Source organism: Callospermophilus lateralis, chromosome X (genome assembly GCF_048772815.1).
Source record: "Callospermophilus lateralis isolate mCalLat2 chromosome X, mCalLat2.hap1, whole genome shotgun sequence".
Classification (NCBI taxonomy): domain Eukaryota; kingdom Metazoa; phylum Chordata; class Mammalia; order Rodentia; family Sciuridae; genus Callospermophilus; species Callospermophilus lateralis.
This window is the reverse complement of record NC_135325.1, coordinates 34707804-34717030: the sequence shown is the minus strand read 5'-3', so window position 1 is coordinate 34717030 and position 9227 is coordinate 34707804. Positions and strand designations below refer to the sequence as shown.

General features: G+C 38.5%; 1 non-coding gene across 1 annotated transcript; it reads right to left on the bottom strand.

Moving 5' to 3' along the window:
- Positions 1–4590: 4590 nt before the first annotated feature.
- On the bottom strand, positions 4591–4693 carry LOC143639558 (U6 spliceosomal RNA). The gene has a single exon (XR_013154710.1). It is a non-coding gene; the product is annotated as a U6 spliceosomal RNA (small nuclear RNA).
- Positions 4694–9227: the final 4534 nt, after the last annotated feature.

Below are 9227 nucleotides of genomic sequence, written 5' to 3'. Positions count from 1 at the left end.
GCCCTCTTTTTACTATGGGCAATCTTAATGTCCACCATGAGAAATGGATATGTTGATTATGGTGTATACACACTATGGGCTGCTGCTCACCTCAATAAGAAGAGTGAAGTAGATATAGATACAGTGGCAGGGAATGATGATGAAGTTAAATTTTTCAGTGGGGAAAAAGGTGCAGAATGATATCTATTATAGGATTCCATTTGTACAGTAGAAAGAAGTGGGGGTTATGTTGGGATAGATAGATAAGAGTTTGAATATATGTTTACTTACATATGTTTAGGAAATTTCTGGAATGAGGCATAAGAGACAGTTCTCTATTACCTTGGGCATTAGGGGTAGTAGGTCTAGAGGTTTTTAAATTTTCACTTGACACTTTTTTATAACTGCTTGACTTTTTACAACAACCTAGAATATCTCTATACATAATAAAGTTTAAATAAAACTATACCCCACTAGATTTCTTCCTTGCAACTACTAATTTTTTTTGTAAGAAGTAAAAGGTATACTAATGGTTGAGATGGGAAGTCAAATCCGAAGAACAATAGGCAGAGTTGAGGGGGGTCATAAAACTATGGGCCTCTAAAAGTCACCAAGAATCATCCATGGACATAGGGCTTAGGGGAGATGTTGCTTTGTTAAATCTTAATGCTAAGAAAATAAATAAGATTAAATTATATAAAGATTGTGATTTTATTAGTTTTTTTGATGAAACATTATAATTATATCATTAGTTTTAATCTCTTGAGTGTTTAAGTACCTAAACAGTATAGTAATTGTATTACAGACCACAGTTTAAAAATTAAATGTCTCAGTGTCTAGAATAATAGCTGTTGTTCTTGTTCAACTTGTTTGAATGTTGTAAGTGAATCTAGCCTACAATTTCTTGAGCCTTTTGCTTAAGGACCTGAAGAGAAATAGAGGTATGTATGAAGTAGAGGAGATATAAGTTTTCTAATATTTACATTATGGAATTTTGCTTAAATTAAGTATTCAAATCCCTTCAGGCTTATTCACCTCAAAAAGAGGGCTTTGGCCTGTGATACAAGAAGTCAAGGGATATTCATCTGAGTGGCCACTTGATTTGGTATAATGCACAGTTCCTTCACCCAGTTGTGGGTGTTCAGAGACAAGAGTGACTGTTCCATGGTAAGTGACCCTAATTATCTAATATTTGTAATATTAGTCAGGAGATGGACTGTGGAAAAGTTAATAGACCAGTAATCAAGACAAGGACTGGGGCTGTAGCTCAGTGTTAGAGGGCTTGCCTAGCATGTGTGAGACACTGGGTTCGATCCTCAACACAACATAAAAATAAATAAAAGGCATTATGTCCATCTATACCTAAAAATATAAAAAAAGAGCAAGATAAGTTTTATTCTAGGGTATAAATGGAGAAAGCTATATATTTTTGCAGGTGGTAGAGACTGTAGTGATGGGAATAATTGCAAGAAAGGAGTTAAGATTATAATTTCAGGCTACAGGTGGCAACTGAAAGACTGAAATAATAAAGAGTAAAACTTCTCAGAGATTTTTCTGGTTAAGGGAACCAGAGAACATGAGGACCTTGCTGGCATATGGTTTGGATTGAACTTGAGCCTGGAGGTTATTCATAGTGGACCAGGCAGGAAGAGTCTTACCTTTGCTAATGATCACAGAGGCTGTTAGAAATGGCTCTAGCTTTGACCAAGCATGAAGAAGGGAGGAACTGGGAAGAGAAACTAGACGTCCTAGAAAGTCAGACAGAGAAAATCCTGAGCTATGAGTGAGTTGGATGGTGGCCTGAGAACCCATACTTGGCTGCCCTGGATAAAGGATGTTGCTTAGATTTCTCACTCCATAGTAAAATATTCTGATTTGACTGAAGTTGAGAAAGAGACAAAATAATAAATGTTGTCATATATTTAAGTACTTACCATATGTGTTTAAAAGTGCTTCACATGAATTATCTCATTTAATTTTTACAATAACTACCCAGGAGGCAGGCACTGAGGTGTAAAGTGCTTGAGTAATATTCTAAGGTTGTACCTGGTGGAGCCTGTGTCCAAGGCAGCCTGGCTCTAGAACTTGTGCTTTTAGTTAGTATGTATTCCTAGGAGAGCAGCTCTCAGAATCCCTCCTCCACTGCCACTCCAAGGTAATTGGGGCAGTGGCCAGCTGTGAAAGAAAGGAACTTCCTATTAGAGTACCCTTGCTGTGATCCTAATATGCAAGTGAAATGATTTCAAGAGGTGAGAAAGCAGAAGACTTGAATAAACAGCCTGTGGATAAGTAGAATAGATTTCTATGGCCAAAATTTCATATTCTTTCCAAATGTAAGTAGGTAATTTTGTGAGTGTTTCTATGTGGAAGACATTATTACTAAGTGTCATGTGTGGGACTAAGAAGATTCAGAAGCAGACACTTTCCTCCAAAAAGCTAGTTTCTGAGTGTTATGGTTTGGATGTGAGGTGTCCCCCAAAAGCTTATGTGTGAGTCAATGCAAGAAGGTTCAGAGGAGAAATGATTGGGTTGTGAGAGTCTTAACCCAATCAGTGAACTAATCCTCTGATAGGGATTCACTGAATGGTAACTGAAGTGGTAGGGTGTGGCTGGAGGAGGTGGGGATTGGGGGCGTGGCTTGGGATATACATTTTGTGTCTGAAGAGTGGAGTCTCTACCTGCTTTCTGATCACCATGTGATAAAATATGTGCACAAATACATGACCCAAGGTAGTGTTAGAGACATGTTCTAAGAGACATATAGAAAACTGCAATAGTTTGGATTTTAAATGTCCCCCAGAGGCCCATGTGTTGAAGTCTTTGTTCCAAGCCTGTGGTGCTATTGGGAAGTGGCGGGACCTTTAGGAGGTGGGGCCTAGTGCAAGGAAGATATTGGGAATATGCCCTTTAAGAAGATATTGGGACCCCAGTCCCTCCTCTTCTGCTCTCTTACACTTCTTGGTTGCTATGAAGTAAGCAGCCTCCTTTGCCACGTGCTCCCACCATGATGTACTATCACACTACACACCTTAAACAATGGGGCCAGTTTACCATGTAGGGAAGCCACCAAAAATGCCAATCAAAACAAACCTTTCCTCTTTTTAAGTTGACTTATCTGAAGTATTTGTTACAGTAACAGATGAGTAACAAAAATACCACAGGATTCAGACAAAGGTGAGTAGGTAGCATCTGAGGTTGTCTATGTATTATGAGTAGGTTCTTCTATTGTTAGAGTGCTTGTGTATAATTTCAGTCAGCAAAGTACCAGGTACCCTTGAGAAAATAGAAAGTGTCATTCTAGACCTGTTACATTTATATGTGTTGTCTCATTAAACCTTGGTAACAACCCTTTGTTGATCAAATGATTTTCAGACCAACACACTTGAGAGTAGAGTGCTAATCAGCTTGAGTAGGCTTAAACAGGGACTGAACCAGGGAAACCAGGACCAAGAGGCAGTTTGTATTTTTCCCGTTCAACACATGAGAAAAATGAGGCCCCTTGTCGCATAGCTGGAAAGTGATGGCACTAGAACTTAATGGATCTACAATTAAGAGGTCTGGACTTTATTCTGTATGCAATGAGGTACAATTAAAGGCCTTGAGCAGAGAATTGCCATGGTCATAATTATGCAGGACAGATGGGAAGGCAAAACTGAAATTGGAGAGATGATTTAGAAGTTTGCTGCAAAGATTAAATAGAAGATTTTATAGGATGTTGACTTTGCAGAATTGAAGGAAGTGCTAAATGAGAGATATCACAAGGGAAGAAATGACTGTGTTTGACTGCTTGTCAACTTTGAAGAGAGGGGAATCAAAGATGACGTGAGATTTCAAAATCTTAGTGAAGACATTGTGTTTACTTAGTACAAGAAGCCATTGTAACTTAGAAAGGCAGGGTGAGTTTTCATGAGCATACCAGATTAAGAGAAAATCTGCTTCCCATTTAAAATGACCTACTGTCCTGCAATCAGGATCAACTTATTTAATACCTCTTTATTTAAAGTTACTCTTCTGTAAAGTATAATGCTATTTGGTACTACAGAGACTCCTGAACTAGCACACAGTATCTTAATGTTTTACCTCCTCATTTTTGAAATTTGAGAACCCATGCTCAGTAATGTGAATTCCAGTATTGAATGTAATTTTTACATCTTATTCCTAAACAATAATTGTAATATTAATAAGGATGAGTTATCTTCCTCTGCTGAACTCCTGCTTCTGTTATGCCTCTAACTAATAATTACCAGGTGAATTGTAATATCAGCTTTATAAAACTTTTCTATCATTGTCTTAAACCATAATTTAAATTCTTTATCATGGTATAACTTTTTGTATGTTTATCTTAGCACTTCAAATAGAGTAGAAGATAGTTGAGGTACAGGAACATAGTTTATGGTCACTCTGTTCCTTCTAATGCCTTAAATAGAGGCACCCAGGAAATATTTATTGATTTGATTCAACCAGTTCATATGGCACAATAGTTCTCTTGCGTGTTATGCTCTGTTATTATGGTCTCATGTTACTGGGTTTTGGTAGCTCTGCCTGTGAGTTCATGATGAGTCCATGGCCCACTTTTTCCTCCAAATGTCTGTCTGTCCCTCCCTTTACATTAAAAAAATGTTTCACAAATTTACATGTTATCCTTTGTGCAAGGTCCATGCTAATCTTTTTGCTGTGATTCCAGTTTTAGTGTATGTGCTGCTGAAGTGAGTGCTCTTTCGATTTTTTTAAAACAAGAACTTTTCTCTCTATGCCTTTAGTTAAACATTAATATAGGTAAATTTATATTCCTTGTTCATATTGTTAGTTTTAGCTTTATTATCATACATATTTTATAAATGTTTTTACCCAAGTAATTAGTAAAATATTGCTTCATATATTTGTTTTTTGTTGCTGTATAATAAATTACTACTAACTTCGTTGCTCAAAACAGCACACATTAATTATCTCAGTTTCCGTACATCAGGAGTCTGTTATGGTTCAGCTGGTCCTTGGCTCAGGGTCTCACATGCTGCACTCAAGGTGCTGCCGAGGCCTGTGGTCTCACCTCAGGCTTAGGGCCCTCTTCCAAGCTCATGTTGTTGTTGGCAGAGTTTAGTTCTTTGTGGCTGTAGGACTGAGGCCCTAAGATCTTAGGAGCTGCCTGCAGTTGCTTGCCATGAGGCCCTCTCCATAGGCAGTTCACATTATAGCACCTTGCTATAATGTACAGGCAATTGCTATAATGTAAAGGATTGTGTAATCTTACAAAATATACAGTCTATCTGTCTTTCTTTCTCTTTCTCTCTCACACACACAAAGGGAATGAAATCACATCACCCTTGTTGTATTCTGCTTGTCAGAACCTAATCACGGGTCCCACTAATGCTCAGGGCAAGAGCATTGTTTAAGGAAATGAACACCAGGAGATTCATATTGTTTGGAGTCACCTTATGATCTATCTGCTACACTTGGCATAGATCTGTATCGAGCTAATTTAAGACTTTTCAATTTACCATCAATCCATCATTGAATGCTCAATGGGTAAGACTGCTCTAAGACAGATGTGAGTCTAATGAAAAATGATGTTCAGTACTTTGCCTAAAATAGTTCATCGCGTGGGACCTTTTGCTGAGATTGAGTGCTGGAGGGAGAATACAGTGGTAGGGGTGGTGATTTCAATTTGGGAGCCCATTAGATATCTAGGTAGAGATGTTCATCTCTGCTTTTCCTGGAGTTTAGGAGGTGGTCTGGGCTGAACTAGAAATATGGGAATCCCTCAATAATAGAGAGTTAGTGGAGCCTAGGATATGGGGATATTTTTGAGAGAGGAAAGTTGCCAAAGCTAGAATTCTGGGGAAATCCAGGTTCTCTCTCTGAGGGATTCCCCTGACCTCCGGGAAATGAAGAAGGAAACAAATGAGTTATGCAGCCTCAGAGGAAAAGTTGTATTATTTTTCTGCCTACAGTCCCATCTCTTCCTTTTTTAAAATGTATTTATTTATTTTTTTTAGTTCTAGGTGGACACAACACCTTTATTTTGTTTGTTTATTTTTGTGTGGTGCTGAGGATGGAAACACCAGTGCCTCATACATGCAAGGCAAGCGCTCTACCACTGAGCCACAACCCAAGCCCTCTTCCTATCTTTTATTAGGTACTACTTATCCAATTATTCCCTTTTTCTTCTGGTATCTTTTTCTTTTCACTGCACCCTTTACTATATTATCCATAAACATGTTCTGGTTTTCCTTTGCTGTGCCACCAAGCTACCATTACCTATTGAGCCAACCACTTACCCTTTCTGGGCCTCAGTTTTCTCAAAGATTGAAGTGTGTGATGTAGGGAGAAGAGTATGATTTTTTTTTATATACTGGGGATTGAAACCAGGCTCACTCAACCACTGAGCCACATCCCCAGTCCTATTTTGTATTTTATTTAGATACAAGATCTCACTAAATTGCTTAGTGCCTCACTAAATTGCTGAGGCTGCCTTTGAACTCAGGATCCTCCCACCTCAGCCTCCTGAGCCACTGGAATTATGGGTGTGTGCCACAGAGCCTGATGAGGGTATGATTTTTTAAAAATATCTCTCTTCCCTTCCCTTCCCTTCCCTCCCCTCCCCTCCCCTCCCCTCCTTTATTTTTACATGGTGCTGAGGATTGAACCCAGGACCTTGCACGTACTACTTGAGAGCTCTACAGCTGAGCCACAATCCCAGCCCTGAGGGTATGATTTTTTAAGAAACCTCTTTTAAATCTAATTTCTGTTCTGCCATCTTGTTTCTCTCCCCTTTTCCCTTTTTGATTCTGTTTATTAAGTTCCCTATTGAAACTTCCTTCCCTTGGCCACAACATTGTTGCACTCCCATAGTTCTCTTTCTGTCTGCTTCTCCCACTGTTTCTCCATTGCTTTTATTTCCTCTTGCCCCTTAATGATGTCCATAATTAGGGGTGTCTAGTTCTTGGGCTTTTTTCTCATTATTCTCTCTGCCTCTGAGATCCCATCTACTCTCTCAAAAATAATACAGAAGCATCTAGAGTGAAAAGCAAAAATGTCCTTTCAGCCTCCTCCTCTAAGGTAACCACCATTATCATATTGGTGTCCTTTCTTTCAGGTGTTGAATCCCATGCCTATAAACAGGGTAAACTCTAGTGTTCAGCGGGATCTGCAGGCAGAATACCCTTACTTTGAATGCTCCACTGACAGTATATCAGCTCTGCTAGCTTAATGACTCTGGACATGTGGTTTGTTCTTTCTCATCTGTGGTTCTTCTATGTATTATGTTTATTTCTTTTTGTGTCCCATAGTATTGAAGAGTAGGTATTCCTTACATGTTTGGTTGATCCTATGATCTTATGACTGATAATCTGTCATTAGTACTTCTTCCTAATTTGTTTTTGTGCATAGACCCAACGAAAGGGAATAAGCTTCTGTCAGAACTTAAGATAAAAAGATAGAGCCTAGTCACTGGGAACCAGAACTTGTACTTGTGCACTTTAGTGGGTAACAGGAAGTATGGGGGCATGGTGGAGGAGAATGGGATGGTGGATGGGTATTATTGAATTTTGAGGCTAGGGACATAGATCAGTAGTAGAGCATCCAAATTCAGTCCCCAGTAGCACAAAAAAGGGCTTGGGATGTGGCTTAGTTGTAGAGTACCTCTGGGTTCAATCTTAGCATGTACAATGCCATGGGTTCCATCCTTAGCACCAGAAAAAAAAAGTTGAGTAAAAATGATTCAATCTCAAAAGGTTACATGCTATATGATTCCATTTGTGTAACATTCACTAAATGACAAAATCATAGAGATGGGGGGGGGGGAGAGAAGGTACGTAAAGAGGGAAGCAGGATGAGATTCCTTTTTTAAAAAAAATCTTTATTTTATAAATTTATTTATTTATGTGGTGCTGAGGATTGACCCCAGTGCCTCACACATATTAGGAAAGTGCTCTACCACTGAGCCACAACCCCAGCCTCCAGGAGGGGATTTCTGTGGTGATGGAAGAGTCCTGTGTCCTGATCGAGGTGGGGCCACATGACTACATGGCATACATCTGTACACCTTGGGTCAATGCCAGTTCCCTGGTGCTGACATTAACTCAGTTATAGAAGATGTTATCATTGTGGAAAACTGGGTGAAGGGTATTTAGGAACGTTCTGAACTACTTATGCAACTTTCTGTGAATTCAAACATATTTTTTTAAAAAAAACCTTTAAAACTGGGGAAAAAAAAAACTTTCACCAGTAAATTAAAGCCAGAGTGTTCACATTAAAGAAGTACATCATGGGCTCTAAAACTTAAATATCTTAATTCCAAATATTAACTACCAAAATCATAATTTATTTAGAAACATGGTTTAGACCTGAAAAAGATAAATGGATAAACTTCACAGTGTAATAGGTCCGTAGAGTAATTGCATGAGTCTATTCCACTATACATGTATTAAATGAAAAGTGCCATTTGAGAATCCAGATTGCCAATAGGTATCGATCATTGCATGTTGTATTGATTAGGTGGTCATAAGCCGTGATAATTTTCAGTGACACTGAAAATTGAAGGTCTCTGTATAAGTTTAATTCCAAAGGAATTTAGAGTAGCCATAGTAAAGGTTTTCAACCAAGGGCAGTTTTGCCTCTGGGGATATTCAGTAGTGCTACAAGCATTTTTGGCTCTCACAACTGTGGGCAGGGAAGAGCCCATGGAGGCTGCTAAATATTCTACAATGTACAGACCAGCCCCCTGCAACAGAGAACTTTGTAACTCAAAATATCAGTAGTACTGAAATTGAGAAACCAGTTCTAGGAACTTGGAGTAGGGTGAGAGATCTGTGAATATAATCATTTGATGCCCCTTTGTGTTTATGTTGATATCCTATAATTCTTTTTTAAAATTTTTTATTTGTTCTTTTTAGTTATGCATGACAATAGAATGCATTTTGATATATTATGCATACATGAATTATAACTTCCCATTCTTGTGGTTGTACATGATGTGGAGTTACGCTGGTCATGTATTCATATATGAACACAGGGAAATTATGTCTGATTCATTCTACTGTTTTTCCTATTCCCATCCCCCTCCCTTAACTTTTTTCCGCTTTGTCTAATCAAATGAACTTCTATTATTCCCTGCCCCGCCATTATGTGTTAGGAGCCACATATTAGAGAGAAACGATGTCATGTAATTCTTAACCTTGCTACCTATTTGGAAGTTGGGTGATATGATGATTTCTTGGATTTCAGTGATAGCAGCATAAATATTAGATAGA